Source organism: Canis aureus, chromosome 29, assembly GCF_053574225.1.
Source record: "Canis aureus isolate CA01 chromosome 29, VMU_Caureus_v.1.0, whole genome shotgun sequence".
Taxonomy (NCBI): domain Eukaryota; kingdom Metazoa; phylum Chordata; class Mammalia; order Carnivora; family Canidae; genus Canis; species Canis aureus.
In genome coordinates this window covers 10,330,130-10,355,044 of record NC_135639.1, presented here as the reverse complement: position 1 = coordinate 10,355,044, position 24,915 = coordinate 10,330,130, and positions in this window count along the sequence as shown.

Below are 24,915 nucleotides of genomic sequence, written 5' to 3'. Positions count from 1 at the left end.
CAGCCATGCAGCCCATCCGGAGCTAGCCTTATGGACACAAACATTCCTCCCCTCAATGTTGATTATTACCAGCTATTTCACATTTCCCAAAGCCTGTGCACAGATGCAGATGAAACTAGAAGTTTCATCTATTGAAGTTTCATTCAATTTCTGTAGTAATTCATCCAAACCTATAATATTGGTGGGGTAGAGGGGTTTAGAATAAACCCGACATTGAACCCCCTGGTCTACCTGTGTTGCCTCCTTTCACAGAGAAAGGTCTCACCAACCCAGTGCTTCAGGATGTCCTCTTGGAGGCCTTCCCACGGCTGGTAGGGAAGGTACCTGTCCTCTCTCTCCTCCAGAACATCTGCCCTTCACCTCTTCCCCAGCAATGTCCCTACTTCCTTTGCTATTCTAGCCACTCTCTGCCCCACCCCTCAATCCTACAAAAGATCAGCAAGTTGCATGACCTTTTGGTCTTCTCAGCCTCCTTGGCTCAGAGGTGAATGAAAGCTCTTCTCTCCTCATCCAGGTTAAAAGAGTGGGGAGCTTAGGTTCTAAAAGCTGGGTGCAGGTGACTGTGCTCATTATCCACTTTTCTTGATTTTGTCTTTGGTCATTCCCACTACGTGTGAAAAAACAGTCACACATCTTACACCAGGAACAGGACATTCCTGCCCAAAGACCCTGTTGTCTCTATTAATGAGAGTCCGAATCCTCTCTGAATAACCCTGAACTCATTGAGCTGCAAGTGGATTTATCCTTCTACTCACCTTGGTTTTCTTTATGAAGCTCTCCTTCCATTCATTTCTCACTAACAGAAGTGCCCAGTGACACTTTCCTGATTTCCCCTGGTCACAGAGTGGAAGGGGTGACCTGATACCAAACAATACGGAGCCCAAGAGGTCCCCTGCATTCATGCCTACTGGGTTTAACTACTGGGCTCAACTTTGTACATGCAAACACAGTGCCAGGCACCCACTCATGGCTCTGAGTTTCTTCAGTGAATGAGTAAATTAATCAGTGATCTAGAACACTCACGATTAACCTATAAGTTAGGTAAGATTACTTCCAATTTGTATATGAGCAGTTGTCCATGTCCACGTAGGTGATAAATGGTGAATTCATTATTGACATAAGGTATAGCTAGTGAGTTGGCAGGTGGACAATTCCTGGTTTTCTGGAAGACCACGTACTGTGTGGCCAGAAAGACTTGTGTTAGAAATTCATGGGATCCCTGGGTGGCGCAGCGGTTTAGCGCCTGCCTTTGGCCCAGGGCGTGATCCTGGAGACCCGGGATCGAATCCCACATCGGGCTCCCGGTGCATGGAGCCTGCTTCTCCCTCTGCCTGTGTCTCTGCCTCTCTCTCTCTCTCTGTGTGACTATCATAAATAAATAAAAACTTAAAAAAAAAAAAAAAAGAAATTCATGAAGAATTCAGGTGAATTTGGGTAATTCTTCACAACACAGTTTATCACTTCTTAAGTTGCTTCCCTCCCTAGAGTTGTCTCCTTTGTCCATACCCAACGCAGCACTCTTCATTCATTCATTCATTCATTCATTCATTCCACAGACATTCTTAAAGTATCACTATATGCTAGATGCTACAGATAAAAGAAAACCCCAATGGCTCTTGCCTTCCAGCATTCCTAGGATTCATCACCGTGTATTAGTGATCTACGTGACTATCTTACGAACAAAGAGTCTTATGAGTATTTTTGTTTCCAGGTCCTGAGAAAAGACCTGGCTGATGAGAGGCCCTCAGCAAATTTGGCTGAATTGATATGGTGTCTTATGTAGCAGTGGCGCTATGTAAAAATATCTGTTCCAGAAGCTGCATTATGCTTCAGGGGCATGAGTATTAATCCATTCTTTCAGATCTTTGAACTATCATTTAATAAATGACACAATTGCTTTACTACAGAGAGCTGCTAGAGGGGTTAGATTAATTTTCTTCCCTCACATTAAGAAGCAGTGCAGTCATTCTTTATGCCACGAGCCGGCGAGAACTCATTTTTATGCTCATTATTTTTTTAACTAGGTTACATAAAATATGGTACAAAATTGTAAAATCACAAAAGGTATAAAATTAAAAGTTGGCTCTAGCTGTCATCCCTAGGATGAGCAGCTATCTCCAGTTTTCTAGAGCGTCCATCCAGAGATATTCTGTGCCTTCACAAGCATATACATGTGAGCTTAGATGTACACCTACATCCACCTGCCCCAGGGTCATGTACTATACACACTGTTCTATACTCAGCTTTGTTTATTTAATGTCAAATCCTAAAGACCTTTACACATTATCCCATAGATAATATTCTCATTTTTAAATGGTTAGTTATTGCTCTGTTATACGGATTGTATCATATTTTATTTTATTTTATTTTATTTTATTTTATTTTATTTTATTTTATTTTATTTTTTAGAAGATTTTATCTACTCATGAGAGACACACAGAGAGAGGCAGAGCCATAAGCAGAGGGATCAACAACCCGAGCCAAAGGCAGATGCTCAACCACTGAGCCACCCAGGTGCCCTGGATTGTACCATATTTTAAACAGTCCCCCCCTTAAGGCACTTTAGGCTGTTCCCAAACACTTGTTTCATTACTGACAAAGCCACAGTGAATATCCTTACACATATGCCATTTTGCACATCTAGAAAGATAAATTCCTAAACGTGACTTAAATACATTTATTCCAGTTTTTAAATTTCTTTTTTTTTAAATTTTTATTTATTTGTGATAGTCACAGAGAGAGAGAGAATGAGGCAGAGACACAGGCAGAGGGAGAAGCAGGCTCCATGCACCGGGAGCCCGACGTGGGATTCGATCCCGGGTCTCCAGGATCACGCCCTGGGCCAAAGGCAGGCGCCAAACCGCTGCGCCACCCAGGGATCCCCAGTTTTTAAATTTCAATGTAAAATGTATTAATTTTATAAACACAATTAATTAAAATAAATTCCTAGAAATGCTGGGCCAGAGGACATTTTGAGGAAAACATTGTCAAATCCCTGCTCTCCACATAAGCTGTGCCAATTTGTCCTCCCACTGTCCAGACAGGTCATCAAAATTTTGATCTGTGCTAATCTTAGTGTAGTTTCAATGCTCACTTCTTTTATTGTGAGAGCTTATTTATTTTTCAAAAAAAATAATATTTAATTTTGTTTTTTTTAATTTAAATTCAATTTAACTAACATAAAGTGTATTATTGGTTTTAGAGGTAGAATTTAGTGATTCATCAGTTGCATATAACACCCAGTGCTCTCATTCCATCATGTGCCCTCCTCAATGCTCATCATCCAGTTACTCCATCCCTCTATCCACCTCTCCTCCAGTAATGCTTCAAAAACCCAGTTTAATGTTAAACCATAATTCCCATGATGCCAAAGTTACTACAACCCTAAATGTTGTATTCATCTTGAACTACCGGTCAATTTTTATCAATTATATGTTTGTATCACTGCTCACCCCAAATGAAGTTGAAGCAGTTTAATAAAAAAAAAAAAAAAAAAAAAACATAGTGAGAAAGAGGGAGAGTTTTGTTTTGTTTTGTTTTTTTTAAACAAGAGAAAGGAGAAGAGGTAAATGGTAAAGTGAAAAAGAAGAGACCTCTTGAAAACAAAATGTGTATCTCCAAGTCCAAACATTTACTAACGTTGGTCCACAGCTTTAGCCCTGAGCTTCCTGGAGGTAAAGGCAAAAAGGGAAATGTGTTCGGTTAACAAATGCACATTATTCATAAGGAAAAACAGTACTTAAGAAAATCAAAGGCTTTGTGTTTTTTTTTTGTTGTTGTTGCTGTTTTAGATTTTATTTATTTACTCATGAGAGAGACATAGAGAGAGGCAGAGACACGGGCAGAGGGAGAAGCAGGCTCCCTGCCAAGCAAGGACCCTGGGATCACAACCTGAGCCAAAGGGAGATAGGTGCCCAATCACTGAGCCACCCAGGTGCCCAAAAGCTTTGGATTTTAAATCTAAGAGAAATTCACATGGTTTATCACAAAAAAGAAAAAGGAAATTTTGAGGATTACAGAGCTACTATGCTGTCAGCCCAGAATGCTTTCCTTGGGGCCTTTGTCTAGTAAAAGCACCCCATTTTCTCTGCCACCCCACCCCCACCCCTGTCCTGGTAGGAATAGGGAGCATGCCTCATCCCTTCCACTGTGAATACGGCCACGCAGCAGACCGAGGCAGAAACGCAGAGGCAGGAGAGCGTTGCTTTAGCTCATGATCTGCACGTTGATGATTTAGACTGGGCTCAGCCGAGCGGTACTTGGCCGGCTCTCTCACTAGCCTGGGGGCCGCACGGCTGCTCTGGGGGCCACTGGGCATCCGGGCTGCAGCCCACAGGCCTCTCTCGGCCTGCAGGGTGCTGGCCTGGTGTGTTCCCACGACACAGCAGAGCCCCGGGGTGGGGGAGGCAGCAGTGCACAAACGCCTTCTCAGGCCTCAGCATGTGTCACCCCGTTGGCCAGAGCAGTCACCCGGCCAGTCTCAGAAGTGAGTGATGGGGAAGTAGATTCCTTGTGGAGAGAATCACAGAGTCAGGTGAAAAAGCACGGATCCTGGGAAGGGAGCTGAGGTGGGGCCATTACAGTGTTATCATCTGCCACGGGAGGCAGTGACCTAGGCTTGGCCAGGCGATGGGCAAACCCAGGTGGTCCCCACCGAGCCCAGCAGGGGATTGATGCATAAATGCTGGGAGGAGGAAGCTCACATCATCCCCCCCGGCGTGCTCAGCTGAGGCTTCCAGCAGGCACGCTCGCCACTGCTCACAGAGGACCTTGCTGCCCGCGGGAAGGCGGCCTGCATCCTGAGACTAGCAGAGACAAGGGCCATAAGCCACGTGCAGAAAGAACGAGCTCCCACGCCAGCATCCTCACCAGTTTCCCCCCGGCCGATGCATTCTCCCATTTGCTGCAGCAGATCGAGCTCAAGACCTTGGAACCAGGAGCCAGTCACCTGGGTTTCAAGACCAGCTTCGTCACCGAAGAACTCTGTGGCCCCGAGGCAAGGCACTTCACCTCTTTTTGCCTCAGTTTCTTTACCTCTAAAACAGGAATAATGACAATGTCTCCAGTCTCTCCTCCCTGAGTTGCTGTGAAGATTGAGCATGTCAACACAGGAAGTGTCTAGAACGGTGCCTGGCACCGGAGACGTGTGATAGTTCTCTCTTGTTGATGTTTGTTGGCTTTGCATTTCTGTCATTTATAATGGAAAGATTCCTGGCCTCACACAGAGTGACTCCCGTGGGTGGCGTCTCGGTTGGATCGGCTGGGAAGACAAGGCCACCTCACTCCATTACAGAGCCTTGAGCTTCATCCAAAGCCATTGACCTGCCTCCCAACCATCACATCCACAGGGTAAAAACAAACTGGATACGTTAGCTGGGATGAGCCTACGCTGTGACGGGCCCAGTGAGGGCATCATGTGTAGTCACCATAATCCGAGGACTTGGTAGGTGAAGGCGGGGTCCCTTGGGCATCTGTCTCTCCTTTCCAGATATGAATGAAGTTTGCCTGGGCCCAGGACTCGGGTGGGCTGGGCCGGATTGCCATGTGAGTCTGTAGACCAGAGGGTGCACGCTGGGCTTTTAGAGGCCTTCGGTGCAGCAGCCACCGAGCAGCATCCAGTGCAGCCACCACTGGGCCCCTAAGAGGAGACACACGGCCTCTGATGCCACGGCCTGGACCTGCCACCATCGGGGCTCTGCGCGGCCAGCCGGAACCCCCTCTCCCCGCAGGCCTGCCATCCAGCCGAGGCTGCTCGACAGCAGCAGTTCACAGCTTGGCTGGCTGCGGCCTGCCTCCACACGGGGAATAAAGCCCGGCATTGTGCTCTCCTTGCAACATTTGCCCTTCCCAGAGTTCCCCATGTGTTTGTTGCCCCGGATCCGGTCTGAATGTTCTCTTTGTCGTGGGCCTTCGGGTGCTGAGGTGGGCTTGCTGCCTCTGTGGCAGCCCTGGGTTAAATAAATACATTAAGGCAGCCTACGTGGCTTGACAGTGGAGCCAGGCCCCATAACTCACACAGCCCATGTGCCAGAAGACGGAGCTGCTGCGGTTTTGAGTTCATTTAAAGATGGATTTCCCCGTTCTGTTCTTTTGAGGGAGGACGACATACCCTGGGAAGGGCAGCCTTGCTCTGCTTCGGCTCCAGCGAGCCTTCCCGAGTTCCTAAACCCCATGCACAGGAACCCAGGACGTGACCTTTCGCCATCTGCAGGACAGCGTGCTGACATCACCACACAAATACACCCTCCCAGGAAAGCCGTGAGTAAGCTCACCGCTGATTTGTAGCACTTTTCCAGGGCACTGGCAGCCTGCGTGTTCATCATGCACCTTTACAAAACCCATAATATTTAGAAATGTGCTGTGTTAGTCCCAGAGGCTAAAATAAACGAAAGCCGGCGAGTGTTTTAATGCAATGAATTACCTTCGCATGTGAAATTATTACTCTGTGTGATACTCGACACTGCCAACATTGTGTACGCTCCGCTCTGTGGGGGCCATGTGTTCACTTCTCCTTCTGAAATATCTGTTCCAGGCAGTCTTTGCAGAGTCAACAACGTTTCTATTTCGATACTGCTGTGTATGTCCAGGACACTGAGGAAGGGGTGCAATTGGACATTAAAAAAAAAAAAATGCAGCATCTCTACTCAAGGAATTTGTGCCTTGAGGCCAAAGGAAGGGTAAGTGGGAAGGATGAATGGGAGCGAGTGGGAGTGTCACTGTGATCTATCAAATCAGGAAATTTCATATTCTTTTAAAAGGAGAAACAGGGGTGCCCGGGTGGCACAGTAGGTTTAGCATCAAACTCTTGGATTCAGCTCAGGTCGTGATTTTGGGGTTGAGGGGTCAAGCCCCGTGTTGGGCTTCATGTTCAGTGCGAAGTCCGCTTCAGGCTCTCTCCCTCTCCCTCTGCTCCTCTTCACCATGCGTGCACACTTGCATGCTCTCTCTCTCTATCAAATAAATAAATCTCTAAAAAAAATAAAAGTAGACACAAAAGATTTGCTTTCTAAGCATAGCAGAGATTCTCAAGCAGGGGCAATTTTGCTGCCTCTGGAGACAATTAACAAATATCTAGAGATATTTTTAGGTGTCACAACTTGGGGAGGGGTTCAGGGTGCCACTGGCACTTAGTGGGTAGAGATCATCATGTCACTAAACACCCTGCCACTCACAGGACAGCCCCCTTGAGGAAAGGATTGTCCATCCCAGAAGGCCAGCAGTGCCACAGCCACAGCTAAGAACTGAGAGCATTGAACACCCAGGAGGTGAACTGCATCACTAGCATGTACTAACAGGGTTGGGTAATCATAAACTTCTTAAGATGCTTTTGTAAGAATTAATCTGAACTTCCAGCAAATTAAGTGGCTGCTGGATATTGTTGCAAAATTCCCATTCCTTGCTTATTCTAAGCCCATTGCCATAAGATGCCCACTGATGAGGCCTGCTTGGCTCAAAATCCCAAGATCTGCTCGAGTTTTTTGGGCTTTTAAAAAAACTTTCTTGAATTTTGAAATAAATTTTAAAATAAATTTAAACTCACATAGATATTTCTAAAATAGTGGGGAGTGCCCTTCACGCAGCTTCCCCCAATGACATCTTGCATCATGATTGCACAATATCAAAACCAGAAAACTGACATTTGTACAATATTATTTATTGACTCATAATCTTACTAGGATTTTACCAGTTTACTCAAGTTTCAAATAATAAAACATTAAAAAAAATGTATTCCCCTCCCCCCTAAGTAATCAACTTTATTTCTCTAGAAGTGCTTTCTATGGAAGGCAAAACAACAATGACCTTTCTGCTTCTAAATGATGCTCATTGCCAAGGCTGCCAGGAAATGAGGTTATGGGGTAAAGATAACTGGCTTTTAGTTTTATTAACCAACCTCTGCCCTCTTGAAAACTAAGGCCCAAATGATACCTGCTGGCTTTTAGTCCCTTATTGCTTTTCAGTTTGTCAGTGTGTAAGTCTCCCCAAATTCAAGTGTTTACTCTTATGGCAAAGCGTGACTACTTTCTCAGTCCCGGGTACCTGGCAGGGTATGAGCACTGCAGCCACCTGGAAATACTTGCCAGGGCTTTCCCGCCAAGACACCACATACACATGCAATACACACACACACACACACACACACACACACACACACCCTACACACATTTTGAAGAGTCTTTTACAAAAAAAATAAAAGGAGTGAACTCTACCCAGACCTACTTGAGTGAAGGCACTCTCTACCTCTACTGCTTCCCAGCTACCATGACCTTCAGATGCACCTAAGTGATGAGCAGATCACACTGCCTTCACTCTCAGCTTCCTTCAGGGCCTTCAGAGAAGATGCTGTTCAGTTGTTCCAGACACAAAATGAAAAAAAAAAAAAAAAAAAAAGCAAAAGATGGCCAGAAGAGGCCCTCGCAGACAGGGTTCTGGTGCAGACTTTTAGAATGCTGAGTGGGCCAAAGTCCAGTGGAGGAGAAAGACCCAGACCATAAGTCAGAAGAACTGAGTTCAAATGTTGGCTCTACTACTTTCTGGCCATGCAGCTGCCGTGAATGAAACGTGTGTGTCCTCCTCCTGCAGTTTCATATTCATCTGCCCACCATCCCTCCCGCCGTGATGGCATTAGGAGGCAGGGCCTTCGGGAGGTGACTAGGTCATGGGGATGGAGTCCCCACGAATGGGATTCACACTCTTATAAGAGAGATCCCAGGGAGCCCTCTTTCTGTCTCTACCATGTGAGGACAACAGGGAGAAGACAGCCATCTATAAACCAGAAGAGGATTGTCACTGGAAGCCAGCTACACTGACACCCTGATCTCAGACTCCCAGCCTCCAGATCTGTAAGAAAACACTGTAAGCTATTTATTAGCCACCCAGTATGTGGTATTGTTATAGCAGCCCAGGCTGACACAGTGGCCTTGGGAAAAGCACTGAATTGGTCTTCAGATTCCTTATCAGTAAAATGAAAGTATCGGTACCAATCCTGCTAAACATAGAAGGCGATTGTCAGGGTCACCAACATGCTCGATGTGAAGATGTCCCTGATAGGAGGAGAAATAAATTGTGCGAGCTCATACAATGAGAGTGAATAAAGCCACAGCCACACACATCAACATGAAGGAATCCCACAAATGCAGTACTGAGTGAAAGAAGTTGCAAAAGAACCCAGAAAGGCCGACACACCATATACGTTGCTGATGGAGTGGAAGTATAAAGCCAGTGTGTGAGAATGAGGAGTGTCCAGTTCAGGGTAGGAAGTGCTTCTGGGGGTGGTGGGGGCAGGCAGGCAGCGGGGGCTGATAATCCTGTCAATATTTATTTCTTAAGCTTGGAGGGAGGCTCCATGAGTATTCCTGTCATTATTCTTTAAAAAAAATTTTTTTTTTTAATTTTAGAGAGAGAGTGTGTGGAGTGGGGAGCAGAGAGAGAAGGAGAGAGAAAGAATCTCAAGCAGACTCCCTGCTGAGCCCAGAGCCTGGTATGGGGCTCGGTCCCAGGACCCTGTTACCATGACCTGAGCTGAAATCAAGAGTCAGGACGCTCAGCCGACTGAGCCACCCAGGTGCCTCCATGTCATTATTCTTGATACATTTTTACATGTTTTTAATATTTTAAAAGGGTCAAGAATTTTTCAAAAAAGCTTTCTATCATTGCCAAAAGAAGCATTAAGCGTGAAATACAGTGTGGTGGTGGCGCCCCTGGGGCTGGTCTGAATGGGGCTCCACTACTTGTGACTGTGGGCAACTTGCTTAACTTCTCAGCTGCCAAGTGCTTTGGGTTTTCCTCTGTCAAGAGCACCTCCTTCATGATACCTGGGAGGCTTAAACAAGATAATATTTGAAGCCCACTTACCACCTCACTTGACACATAACCACTTCTCAATAAATGTTAGGTTTTAGCTACTGCACAAAATGCAATGGACTGTATGATCACCATGATGACTCACGGATTGACAACGGAGTTGCACTGTGCGTAAATAAAATAGATGCCTCCGTCTTCTGGCCATTGTAATGTAATATTTAGGACGCAGAGTAATGTTATTCCAACCTGAGATTTATGAGCCAGAATCTTACTCGGATAACTTGGGTCACTCCACTGAAATATCTTATGGAGAGATAGTTGAATTTTTGTTTGGATTCTTGCCAGCAGCCATAAAAATTCTTCACCACTCAGTAAGGTTATGTATTATGGCCATGTAGGCATTCTGGCTATCAGAACTTTCACTTTTTGGGCTGTGCCAGATAAACTTGAACATAAGACACCTTCAACAGTTTCAAGATTGATGGCAACAAATTCCAACCCCTTGGCCCCAGGCCCATGCAAGTCATGTTCCTCACCACCATATAATGTTACCTTGTGTGGCCAAAGCAAGTTGCTGAGAATGATGTTAGGCTTCGTTGCCAAAATACCAGTGAGATGGAACCGACTTTAATAACCGTAAGCCACATTTATGTCTCTGTGTTCTTCAGCATTTGAGTCAACGTGGAAGAATTTTTCTTTGCCATGTGCCCTCAGATTGTGTTAACATTTAATAGAGACTTGCTATCTTAAAATGGTCCAGTTCTTTGGGGTTGGCCAGCCAATTTCTGAGATTTCTACTTTTCAAAGAGAGCAGAGGGGACTGAATTACCACATGAAGGCTCGAGTGGTTTAACAAAAGTAATATTCACCTAGACCTGCCATCTGCAAGGCTGGGTGTCCTGTGTTTTAATCTGTTTTAAGAACGAAGGTAACTTTCTATCCTAACACAGCACAATCCTCCACGCCTTTTCTTGGGCCTATAAATTCACTTTCTACATGTAGGCCCATGAAGTACAGCGTTGTTGATGTAACATCTGGAACTACTCAGGTGGTTTGTCTCTGCTGAGTTTATGAACAATAAAAGCAAACCACTGGATGATTCCTGGATATTTAAACTTGGGGCATAGGCATCGTGGCCTCACTGCTGACAAACCCAAGATTTTCATTTTCCCTGCTGGATCCAAATGCAACAAATGTGGTCGTGTTCTCCTCAAAAAATGGGCTACTTGTTTCTAAGATATAATTTTATAACTGTGGGGCACATACCACAGAATTTCCAAAGTCCTTGAAAATCTGGGGTCTGTCCCCAAACCCAAGTATAGTCCCACTTTCAAGAAACAGACTAAAGTTGATGACTGTCCAACTATAGTTTCTGCCCATACTGAGAAGAAACCTATCAAACTACTGGAGAAACCCCAGAGTCAACCCCACTCCTGGAGCAATGTAATCAGTACCATTTTTCATTTCAGGGTAAAAGACTTCTCTGAAGTAATCCCCGAGGTGTTCGCAGCCAATACACAAATTTATAAATACCCTGGGAAATATCATCAGAATTAAAGAGAATGAGTCCTTGATGCCAAAAATGAGAAAGGAAAAAACAACTACATAAATTAAATGGGAAAATATAGAAAAATGTGTGACTCTGTGGTGAAAATATCACCTGATGGTGACAGTGGATTATAAACTGATGTGAATCATGCAATGTCAAAAATCGTCAAGTGTTAGAACACATGGGTGTTAAGAGTCTCAAATGATGCACCAACAGAACTCGAAACATGAAACGCCAAGAATGATGCTAGCCTATTCCATGGAGACTTGAAAATGTGGACCCAAACAAAGATATTGTGGTCCTTCTAACAACTTATTGAGACATAAATAATCCCTCATCTGCACACAGAATGTGTTCAGAGAGGTGACTTTGCAAAATAGTAGTTTGGAACTGGAGCCCCCTCCATCTTGTTCTACCTGGTAGTCAAGGGGATCTTTCCAAAATCATAGATACTGTAGATACTTTCAAAGAATTACCTTTGCCCTTTGTAGATGGCAGAAAAGCTCCTCCAGAACCTGCCTCCTGCCTAATCTGTAGCTCTGTTCCCTGCATCTCCCCTGTCCTCACCATGCTCTGGACATACTGGTCTCCATTATGTCCTTTTAAAAGGTCAACTCTGGGGGTGCCTGGGTGGCTCAGTCGGGTAAGTGTCTGACTCTTGATTTTGGCTCAGGGTCTCAGGGTCATGAGATTGAGCCCCTTGACAGGCTCTACACTCAGTAGGGAGTCAGCTTGAGAGTCTTTCCTTCTCCCTCTGCCCCTCTCCCCAAAATAAACAAATAAATCTTAAATAACAAAAGCTCAGCTCTGTCTTCCCACAAGGTCTTCATATTTGGGCCTCTATATGTTCCTTCCCACTTTTCCACACATTCAACTCCAATATGTTCTCATACAATGTGACTTTCTCAAAGAGGCCTTTCTCTGATCATTCACTGTAAAGGAGTCCTGGCCGCCCCACTGCATGGTCCTCAGGTATTTCATCATCATGTTTATTTTCTTCATAGAGTTTGAGGGGCTAGGGTCAGGGAAAGAGCAGAGGTAGTGTGAAACATGGCTCACCAAGTAATTGGTTTGGGCCAAGTCTGCAAGGCCATCCGAGTCTGCAAATGTGTTTGGATGGTATCAGAGGAGCCACCTGGCATCAGAATGGGACCACATTGCATTGTGGCTAGGAGGTGATGCTCACAAGACTAGAGAACTCTCTGCTCTTCAAGAAGGTTCTGTAATAGTCCACTTAGAGAAGATGATGGTCCATAAAACAGCAGAGACATGTTGAAGAATAGGAGACAAAGTTGGGTAAAGGAATTCCTGATCTCCAGGCATCTATCCAGTAGGGGGTGAAATATAATACTGAAATAATTACACTATGGAGCCCTGTGAGGAAGAATGCCAAGAGAGATACCTCAAAGGAAGGGGTTCCCCATGAATGGTCCCACTTAACTGATGTCATTTCCACCCCCCACGATTAAAGCAGCCCTCCCTCTCATTCATTCGTTTCTCCTTTGAACCTCATGACTTGTCTTTTCAATCTCAATAAAGTTCGATTTGATCTTTTTTTCTGTTTTCCTTTTGAAATGAGATCTGTCTTCCAGATTTCAACAAGATTTCAAAGTGAAGCTAAGAGAGGGTGAAGCTTTAAGCCTCTTAAAGATCTAGCACAAACAGGAGAAAGTCTAAATTTTAAAAATAAATAAGGTACACTATTTTTCAGTTGCTAAATCCAAAGTAAAAATTAAAAAGGAAAACAAATAGTTATCCTAAGTGCCCTTTCTTTCACCAGATAAATATGTGAACATAACTTGCTCTACCGATTAAGTCAAACATACACAGATGGCAAAGAGAAAACCAAAAAGGCAACAGAGTACATATCACTGTAGATAATGATTATATATGCACAAGGGGCAAATGGCCAATTGGTGCTATTACAACATATGGTTGAATATTTGCCAAAAAAAATTTTTTTTAGATCCAGCACTCAACTCTTATTATCTGTAATGTAGCTTGAGAACTCCAAACTAACTGATCACTGGAGAATCTTACTCATGGAAGCCCTATTAGATTCACCGGCTGATTGCTTCTCACTCCATGACAATTACATTGCTAACAGCATTATAAATTGAGGCCATTGTAAATAAATTTCAAATAACAATGGAGGTGATAAGACACACAGTGACAGATCAGGGAGGTTTCAGTTCTGATCTCTGATCTTCTTCTTATGAGCCACAGGACCCTGGACAAGCTTCAAACCCTCTATGAGCCTCAGTTCCCCTATCTGTGAGAGGGCATTGAATATTTACCTTCTAGAAATGTTGTGAGGATTAAATGAAATTTGTACAATGTACCTTTTGTACATAAAGCTTCTTAATAAACAAGATTTTTCTTTCTCTCTGGGACTTGAGCAAAATTCTGCATGGTGCCTCGGTTTCCCACTGTGAAGATGACCACAGCATGGAGTTCCTGTGGTATGGGGAGACATGTGGTATTGGGTGAAACGAAAGCCAGGCCATAGTTTCTTTCGTATCCTTCTATTAGTGAATATTGTAATTGCCAAAGATTGCTGGCTGTCATTCTAAAGGCCATATAATTTCTATATTTTTCAAAAACGAAGGGCAAGTCAAATAAGTTCATGAGGCTTTAAACATATGGCTTATTACTTCTGCAGAGCATGAAGAAAACGAATAGATGATATGATAATTAATGCAAAATTTTGGTTTAATTAACATAACCTGGCATGTGTTAGAGACAGTTGTGGAGCTAGAGAAATTTTTTTTCGTGTCTAATAAGTAAGCCAAAGAGACTTTCTGGCTATGCAAATCATTTATACTTAACACCATTTTAATAGGTTGGCAACTGCCTTTTAATAAATATAAGGTATGAAATATAATGGAGAGCTTTTAAAAATGTGTGAGTCTACATACCTACCAAGTAATAGCTCACTTTTTCTAGTATTTAGTATATTCTGGAGCTCTTGTATTTGCATGATCTCACCGAAGCCCCATTAAGCCCATTCAACTGATGAATTACTGAGATTCAAGAGGCTAAACAATTCAGCAGCTGGTAAGTAGCAAAACCTGGATCCCGAGTCATGTCTTCCCAAGCCAAGTCTGATGATCTTCTCACTGCCACAGAGTTACTTCTGTACCATATCAAATACAAACATTGGAAGATAGGAATTAGAAATGTTATTATCCCCTCAAAATTCATAAAATTCAAAGCCTTCCCCTCCAGGACCTCAGAATGTGACCGTATTTAAAGATAGGGCCTTTGAAGAGGTGATTAAGTGAAGACAAGGCTATTAGGGTGGGCCCCAATCTGATCTCACAGGTGTTCTCATAAGGAGACGTGTAGACACAGACAGAGACACCAGGAATGCGCCCACGCAGAGGAAAGGCCACAGGAGGACACAGCAAGAAGGTGGGGCCACGAAACCAGCCCTGCCAACACCTTGATCTTATACTTCCAGTATCCAAAACTGTGAGAAATAAACTTGTTATTTAAACCTCCTATCCATAATATTCGGTTATGGCAGCCCTAGCAAACTGATACAGAGAAATACCAGCTGGAAGCCAGTTTACACCAAATCTAACCACCCAACATTAATAAATGAACAATGAATGTAACCATATTGGCTTCAGGTTAACACACCTCTCTTCTTCTCTCTCTCTCTCCTCTTTCTCTTTCTCTCTCTCTTTCCATAAATATATGTATATTTTCACATAGGCATATGTATCCAACCAGGGAAAGAAACCACAGTAATTTGAATGAGAAAAGTTTAATATAAAAGAGTTATTAACTACAAGACAGTATTGGAATAATTGGAGGTTGGCTGCTAATGGATCAATAGAACTTTAAGGAATATGAGAACAGCAGGTATAAGGAGCAGCTGCTGCCCCTGGGACTGGAGTAGAGAGCCCAAGAAAGAGCCCCCACCCATCCAGCCCACCATCAGGGCTGAGATCCATTTTGTTGGAAAGAGCACTGCCACGGCTCACTGGATGGCAGGGAACCTGCTGCATTGCTACACCTGAGGAACTTGCCAGTAATCTGCCATTTAGGGTGCCAGCAAAAGTACTTCACACTGGAGGCATTCCATTACAAAATTGTTCTGGCTACTGAGCAGAGTGAGCTCAGGCTCCTGGGCCCCGGCAACTGGGTGCTGCTGGCCATATACACTGCGGGCCCTGCACACTGGAGGAGCCATGGCACCATAGGAACACCATGTTTGCAGTCATGTGGGGTGCAAGCGCCAGAACCAAAATGAAAAATGCCCTCCTCCTTCAGTATCTCTCCAGCACCCTCTATTGACAAAGCTTGATGTTATGCTTGCTGGCAAAGAGGAAAATTTTTAAAGGGTTCTTAACATTTCTCCAGAGCAGGCAATTAAGGGTGAATTTGGAGCTGAGAAGATTGATCACTGGCATAGGACAGCTCACAGTTGCACTTACCCTGAGATTTTTGCCATACTCAGGAAGCTGAAATAATTATACCAGTGCTCTATACCCAGTTAAATGCAAAACCAAAAAACTTGTTGATATTTGGGGTAGCCTGTCCCAAGAGAGATACATAATTTTAAAGCATTTTATCTTATTTATCCATATATCTATATCTCTATCTATTATCTATCTATGTATCTATGTATCTATCTATCTATCTATCATCATCTATCTACCTATATATTTTAGAGAGGGAAGGTGGTGGGAAGGGCCAGAGGGAGAGGAAGAGAGAGAATCTTAAGCAGGCTCCATGTCCAGCAAGGAGCCCAACACAGGGCTCAATCTCACAACCCTGAAATCATGACCCAAGTTGAAATCAAGAGTCAGATGCTTAAGTGACTGAGCCACCCAGTCCTTACCTTAAAAGAGGAAAGGAAGGGAAAAACAGTGGAGCATAATCTGAGGAGATAGGTTCCGACAACTCAAAGCCATGTACCCTTAGTTATAATCTCTTGCCCCAAACAATGAATATGTGCTCACGAGGTTGTACAATCTCTAACATGACCCAACTACAGCATGGTGTTCCTGGATTTTAATCTCCTCAATTTCCTTGTTCAAAGAGCTATGTTTGTCTGAATCACAATATTTACAAGTTAAATATTTAAAACCTTAGTCATCTTAGAATGAGCAAGTACTTAGTGCCAATATGTTTCTTTCTTAATTAACTCTAAAGTAGTTCAACAATTAACTTTAAATGATTTGTCCCTAAAGATTTTTAATTATTGAGAGGTAGAACTATACAAAAAAATTCTCTAAACTTATAATCTTAGATGATATGAAGTTAGTCTCCTTTTCTTTCAACCTTTCTAGAAGGTCCTGGTTCTGCAAACAAGTAGGATGGAGCTCCAGGAAACTCACCAAACATTCAAAGACAATGAGTCAGAGCCATACAATGGAGGAGCTGAATGAGATGTTGGAGACCATTCAGGTATTTTTACCTTTCCTTTCACAGACAGGGAAGCTTTGCCCCACATCACATGACTATCGAATGGCTATCTTGGAACTAGATCAAGGTCTCAGAATTTTCTCTAAATTTTCTACATGACCAGCTCAGAAAGATGCCATGCTACACTCTGCACTTTCTGGAGTAAAGCAGACAATGTGGGGAAGGAAGAAAAGGGGGAAAGAATCAAGTAAAGCCTGCTTCTTGCTGAAACTCTACCAACTGCCCTGCTGGACTCCCCCTTGGAAGAAGAAGGTTGGAGAGAAACCAGTTTTTCCCATTCTCCTTTCTCCCCAGTGGCCAGCGTCTAGAGTGATCATATACAAAACACTTGAGATGTCTGAATTCTAAAAGGAAACATCTGAAGGCATAACCCTGTCTTAGTATGATGTAAGGAGCAAGAATTTGGATCACTGTTTTTTTCTTTGTTTTGCTTTCTTGTTTATTTATTATTATTATTTTTTGTATTTGGTTGCTTGGTTTTTTTGGACATTTAGAGAGTTGGACAGTGTAAGCCAGAAAATCACTCCTACCTACAAGAAGAACATGCTACTGGTGAGAATTTATAAACTCTCAATAAGAATACAATTTTCTCATCTCTCAAACTTACCCAAGAACTTGGATACAACCAGGATGCTCATTGACTATTCATATCTTCATATCAAACCATTATAAATATTATTTTCCAGAATCATGAGTTCTGATTTAGCCCTCTCAAAGGCAATTAAAGTATATAATTCATAAATACACTTGTGCTAGAACACTAGGCTGTTTTAAACACATGAGCTTTAACCCACTAAGGAAAAAAGAAAAAGAATTTTCATCAACTCCTAGACTAGTAGATATGGAGGAAGGGATGGTGACATTATTGAGCTTATCTTGTCCCAGCCCTATTATTTTATTAACAAGGAAATTAAGACCTACTCTAGGCCACCTGACTTTTAGGCTGTCATTCAGCCATTAAGAGGTGGGATAGTTGTTCAACTGAAATGTGTTAGTGCTGCACACTCTGCCCCTGACCACAGATTTCTAACTTTACATTTGGGGCATCTAGGGCTGGGGGAAGAATCAAAGTAGTTTGTCACCATAAAGTCTGGGGACTCCATGTTCTCCAGGGAACTGTCAAGATCTGTGTGCTTTGGGTTTCTTAGAGAAATACAGTGGCCACAGTAATCTTACTTAAGGAAAGAAGATATTTGGGTCATACATGCCCCCATTATAAGCTAAGGATAAGAACAGGCCATCCTTTGGGGTGCCTGGGTGGCTCAGTCAGTTAAGCGTCTGACTCTTGATCTCAGCTCAGGTCTCAATCCCAAGGTCATGAGTTCAAGCCCCGTGTTAGGCTCCATGCTAGGCACGGAGCTTACATTAAACAACAAAAGAAAAGCCCACCGCTTTCATACTTAGTATAAAGATTAATAACTGGTCATGCTGATGGATGCAGGGTAGGGGAATAGAAACAAAATGTATAGGAGTCCCTTTGAGATCTCTCTCCTATGATTTCAATGATGCTCCTTGGATTTGAGGAGACTAAGAGACAATTTTAAGAGTGTAATCATTTTATAAAAGTGTTAAGTTTAAAATTAGGTGTAAGAGGGAAATCAGTGGATTTTCTAGCACCCTCTCTCACATATTTAAATATTTTAGTATTTTTTTTCTCATCTTAAGATTGGGGAATCCTTTGGAAGATGAAGCTTTATTCCACCTCTTCCCTGCTATTTACCCCACCCTCGTGTTTGGATTTGAGAGATTTATATAGCATTGTATCTCCAGGGAGGCTCCTGGGAGGCTCAATGGTTGAGCTTCTGCCTTTGGCTCAGGTCATTATCCCGAGGTCCTGGGATCGAGTCTCGCATCAGGCCCCTCTCGGGAAGCCTGCTTCTCCCTCTGCCTATATCTCTGCCTCTCTCTGTGTGTCTCTCATGAAGAAATAAATATATATTTTTTTAAAGAAAAGGATTGCATGTACAGAAAAAGATAATTTTTTCCTGGTACCCAGTGACATCTAAGTTTCCTGCTGCTCCAATAAATACATGTCTTATTGCATCGGGATTTCTCAACAGGCTGGGGCGCTGACGGACCACAGAATCCTTCCTTCTCATACTGGAGAACTGGGCACAGGACCCAGCATGAAAATGGACCCAAGAACCTTGCCCATCCAGCAGCCATGCCAGAAGCACCAACTAAATCTAAAAACCACAGATTCAATTAACTAATCCCTCTCCTAGGAGTGCCAAGAAGAAATAATCTTGTCAACTACCCCTTTTGCCATGAGCCCTGATCCAAAGCTCAATATGCTTTTGATTTTCCTAGAGTCTTCAAAAAAAAAAAAAAAATGTTATTTCAAGGCCACTCCCTGTTTTCCACATTCTTGACAGAGGTATGTTTTTCATACTCTCCACAACACTTTACTGATGGGACAGTGTTTGTTTTTAATTTCTGTAGAGTATTTTAGTTGGTCTCATCTATGTTTTTGTAATTAATTGAACATAGAGACCCAGATTAGTCGTAGAGAGCATCGTGGGTAATGACGTCCCAAGAACTGTTTTCCTGCTGAAAAAAAAAAAAAGTAAGATTCTTCTTCCCATTCTTTTCGAGTCACCCGAGAACCACAGCAGCAGAGATATTACATTCCATCTTGTGAAATAACACCAAAAACTATTTAGCGACATTCTCCTCTCAACAATGCTAAACAAGACTTGCACTTTGTTACAGACTTTATTCCCCAAGCAGGATCACAGCTTAAAGCACATGTTCTCAAGCAGATGGGATCTACAAAGTGTTTTCCTGTCTTATCATTTTCACTTTGCTCTGTTTTCTTTTCACTTTCCTGGCACATCAAAATTGGATCGTCGGCTGATTTATCCCAGGGGCAACAGGGCACAACTTGTGTCTCCTTTACGATGGTTTCATTTGACTTTTCTCAACAACAGCCAAGCACAGAAGAAAGTTTCTTATTAGGAAATTACCTTGAGAGTGATGAAGAGTTTTATTGGTTAAAGAAAATGTTAAGTGTGAAAACTGCAGCCCAGTACATGCGCGTATTCTCTTTAGACGTTTCTGAGTGTTAACTGATGTGGTGCCAACAAAACAAAATTGAGGATTTAATTCAGGGCACTCTTTGCTTAGTGCAAAGGCTACTTACTTGGAGAGTGGTTCTGAGTGACTTTGAGGTTTAATGTGAAGAGAAAGCCTGTGGGGACAGGGCTAGAATCAGACACTGAAGTTCAGCCGCCTGTGTAATTCGGCTCAAGTGGGGGAGCTGACCCACCTGCTTCTTGACCCCTGACCTCTGGGCCGAGACTTCCAGAATGTCCTTCAGTGTGGTGGTCATGGTGGCAGCTTTTGTTTACCTTCAAGTAGGATGTTTTGAGACCCTATTGGGAAGTAGTATTGATTTGTATGGAAACTTTTCAAGTTGAAATTCTTGGTGGGGGTTTTTGCTGCTTCTAGAAATCTGAGCCAAAAGCAAGGCCTCTGCTCCCTGCCGCTTGGGTTTAATAACAAAAAACAAAGCAACCATATAAACAGACCCTTTTTATCTTCTATAGGCCCCAACGTCTTCCTTCTCGAAACATGAGTCACTGGGGCCTAGAACTTATACCATAAGCAGAAACCAGATACCCTTAGAATCAGAAGTATCTCCAACACTAATTGGATTAAAAATCACGAAGCATACTCTCGGACCGGAGCATTCAAATCAAATTAGCCACCATCTTATTTTTTAAAAATAAAGAATTAGTGCCTTGTGTGTACATTATCATCACAAGTTAATGAGGGAGGTAGCATGACTGGAGCCTCTCACGTTACCGGAACTCAGATACCACAAAATGCTCTCTTCATTTGTTTTTCAGGCAAAACTGAGCTAGAATCTTAAAGTGCCACCACGTAATTCTCCACTGAGGTAGCATGACAGGAACTCCTTACCCTGCAAATGAGAAAGGGGAGGCCCAAATAGAAGATGACAAGCCCAAGACCTCACAGGGGCCTGGAGGCAGCATATATGCGCATCCTCACCTGCAATGCTAGAGCTCTGGGTACTGGCCAGTGTTTCCCCTTAGGTGGAGGGAAGTACAGAGGTCATGCCTTGCATCACACATCATAGGCACTGATCTGGGTCAACCAGAACTCTGTGATCACCTTGGCCTCATAATATCATATGTTTCACCTTAGCTCCTCACAGTAACCTGCTGGTAAAGGATAAAAGAGACACAAAGCCACTAAGCAGAGGATTTCTGCTTCCTTCTGGTCAGAATGTAGAATGAGGGCACCTGAGTGGCTCAGTTATTTAAGTGTCTGCCTTGGGCTCAGGTCATGATCCTAGGATCCTGGGATCAAGGCCCTAAGTCAGGCTCCCTGCTCAGCGGAGAGTCTGCTTCTCCCTCTCCTCTGCCCTTCCCCCTGCTCATAATCTCTCTTTCTCTCTCTCAAATAAGTAAAACCTTAAAAAATATATAGGAGAATGAGAAATACCTTTGCTCTTGGGGTAACAGCAGAAGAAACTTGGCAAAAATAAAAATGGGATTTTCTATCAGGCTGCTTAAAAGCATTGGGATATAAGAAACTCCTGATGAACTGAATTCCAGAGAGAATTGGACCCTTCATGGGTGAGTAGCCTGCTCCCGCAGGGAGGGAGTGGATCTTGTATGAGAAGATGGAGGAGGGTCCCCCATGGGTGGGGAGACCAAAGGGACAAGGAGAGCTCAGCTGAGTCTGACAGGACTGTGTGGCTGGCGGGAAGGTGGAATCTGGAAGTGCTCCAAACAAATCACCCTGCCAATAATACTCCGTTCCGTACTACCCCAGTTGAGGTGACAGTGAGACGAGAGCTGGAAAGCAGGCCCTGTGGTGCTTGGATTCAGAAACCTAGACAGATTTTAACCCAAAAGAAACCACCAGCCAGCCACTGGAATCCCAGCTTAACCCCTTCTTAGCTCAAATATTGACAGGATCAGAAAGGTAGGCCTATGAAAAGACATGAAGAGCACCTTAAAATATAAATAAGCGAGTAAATATGAAAGTTAACTTATAACTTATCAAAAGTTATTTAAAGGGTGATTGTTAAAGCAAAGATAATAGCATTGTGCTATGGGGTTTATAACACATATAAGAAGTGAAATCTATGACATCATAGCACAAAAGATGGGGAGCAGAAATGTGAATGTGCTCTTAAAATCTTACACTTGAAGTGGTGTAACATTAATTCGGTGTATATTATGTTATGCATGCAAATTATAGTCTTGGTGCAGTCATTTTTTAAAAAGGAACAAATAAGCTATTCTCTCTCTCTATCTCTTTGAAAAGTGAAGAGATGTGCTGCCCAGACGTGCCTTCAGCATGCAGACACTCACTCCCTTAGTTCTGCAGGAGTTGGCTACCATAGCTTCTTGCTTTTTTTTTTTTTTTGTAGACTTACCCCTGGCCCTGGAAACCAGCCTCACCCTAGGTTACATCCCTTTTCTGGGGGCAAATTACATCCTAGAGGTCCAGCCCCCTGTGCCTCGGTTGGGGAGAATCTAGCTCCAGGGCTCCTGGTCGGATTGGCTAAGACCTTCATTGCAAGCAGATCACAATTTAACTTTTCCCTCCACCTGTTCCCACCTTCCCCACCCCTTGGAGGTATTGGTCCTGAGGCCCCTCCCTGGACAGCATTGCACACAGTCTGTGCTGGGGAAATTGACCTATGGCGGTTGGACCCAGGAGGATGCCAAACCTGGGTCACCTGCCAGAGGCTGCACTTAGGATAAAGTCTTACTTTACTGGTACACTTGTTGAAATCTTTGCTGGTTGTGAGCTAAGATGCCATACCTGGGAGGAGTATGCCCTGATGGAATGCTCAGTTGTGTAGAATTGGGGGAAAATGTAATTAGAAACACTATAGAATCAGATGGCTGCTGCTAGAAATTTTCAGTGCGTCAGAGAAGGGCAACAATGCGCCAGTGGTGATTAAGCAGCAGTACAAAGCAGAGTATGAAAAGCAGAGAGTCTCTTGGGCAGTGTATGAGGAGACCTTCATCTTCTGCAACTGAAGGGCAGAGATGGCTGAGAAGCAGGCCCCGGACTGAGTTATGGGGGTAGAGGGATCCAGAGGAGCAGCGAAGTCTCCTTGCTGGCAGGTGTGCCATGCCTCAGTCAGGACCTTTTGGGGAAAGAGTGGGGAGGGGACAACTGGGTTGACATATGAAAACATTTTAAACCCCAAGTCCCTTGGAATTCTCCAGGCCTGAAAGAGTATCTTGCTTTTCTCCCTATAGACTGTCAGCCTTTGCGTGAAGACAAAGATAAGGTCTGCTTTGCAAGGTGACAACTCTCTGTCATATGTCCCCTGGCCCCCTACAAATCTCCCAGCTCCCATCCTCCAACCAGACCAATAACTAAGGCCCAGTCCCAACATAATCTGGCCAGGGTAGTGTGGTCCTGCTGGTAGAGGAAAGGGAAGATAGCCCTACAGAGCTGTGGGACCCAGCCAATGTATCCCCACAAGAGCCATGAGTTGTGTGTAGAAGTGGATGGGGAGTGTGCAGGGCATAGGGAGATGAAATGTAAAACTGGATAGAGAAAGTGTATCAATATGGAAGCATTCTCCTTTGATATAGCATTTCACATCCTGGCAAGGGACCCAAGAGATGGAGCTGTCATGGCAGATGGTGGAGGAAGGGATCCAAAGCCTTGGAACAGTGGGCAAGCTGGAGTGGATATACCATGTAAAGCCAGAGAGCCCAACAGCTGATATGTTCCACAGGAAGGCCTAGAATAATCTGCATCTGCCAAAGCAAAAGAATGAGCTGGTGAGAGGGCATGGAGAAGCTCATTGGTAGCTCTCTCCTGAAGGTCAATGTTGCTGGGGGAGATCCTGATACAGAACTGGGCTCCCTGGTAGCAGTGAGAGTGATAGAGGCCAGGAAGTAGCACTTAGCATTAGATGCAAGGCAATTGTGATTATCATGATGAGCACCTCTCTGTGGGGCATGTGACCCACAGAGATCCATGGGAATGGTTAAAAGAAGTTTGCATTCTAAATGGAAAGATAGAGAGGCAGCCGACAAGGATATTTGCACCATCTACACAGCCAAAATGAATCAAGGATGTGATTATAGGAGGCTGAAGGCAGCCCCGAAATATAGGTACCAGTCCTTGTCTACTTTCTCACACTTGGAACAGACTCACTAGAGATGTGGCTGATTCTCTAGTCCTTCTGCCGAGGGACCTATAGTCACTTTTTTGGCTCTCTGGACTCTGCTCACATATTTTGAGGATGGCTGGATGTAGGTTGTTGTTGACATTGATATATGAGGACTGGAAATCATTATTGTGCCTCCCATCAGAGGGTGAATAAAAGGCTCAGATAATAGATAAGGTCCTGGCTAAGGCCAGATTCACACTGGGTTCATTGGATCTATAGACCCACCCCACAGTTATTTGCCCAGTGTCTGAATATATAATTGGAATTGGTAATTGGCAACAACCAACTTACACCCACCACTTACACACATGTTGGTTCCTTGGCCTGTGGGGTTGTGGCTATATGATAGTAAGGAAGGCTAAATGGAAGCTTCTGGAATCTCATTTCCCCTCGTCCCCCACCCCCCCAACTGGCCAAGACAGTAAACCGAAACTAATGTTTTTATCTCAGGGGAAATTGTAGAGAACCAGAAAAACTGAAGAATTCAGGGGATAGTGGTCTCATCCTGTTCTCATGTAGCTCACCAGTTTGGCCCCTGCAAAACCCAGACAGATCCTGGAGGATTAATGCAAACTCAACAAGTAGTAGCCCCCATTTTGGCTGTGATGCTAGATGTGGTATCTTCACTAGAGCAGATCACATGGCCTCAAGCACATGGAATGGAGCCACCGATCGGGAAGATGTGTTCTCTTCCATCCTATCAGGAAGGAGAAGCAGAAGTAGTTAGTATTCACATGAGCTTAACTATCATATATATTTATGAACCTGACCCAGTGTTATCTTAGCCCTCCGACCCTCGATCATAAAGTGTTCTACAGGGATCTGAGCTATCTGGCCGTTTTACAGAACATCATATTTGTCTGGTGCATCAATGACATCATGTTAGTCAAACTAGATAAGCAAGAAGTGGATTTTGGAGGCTTTGGTCAGACACATGAACTCCTGA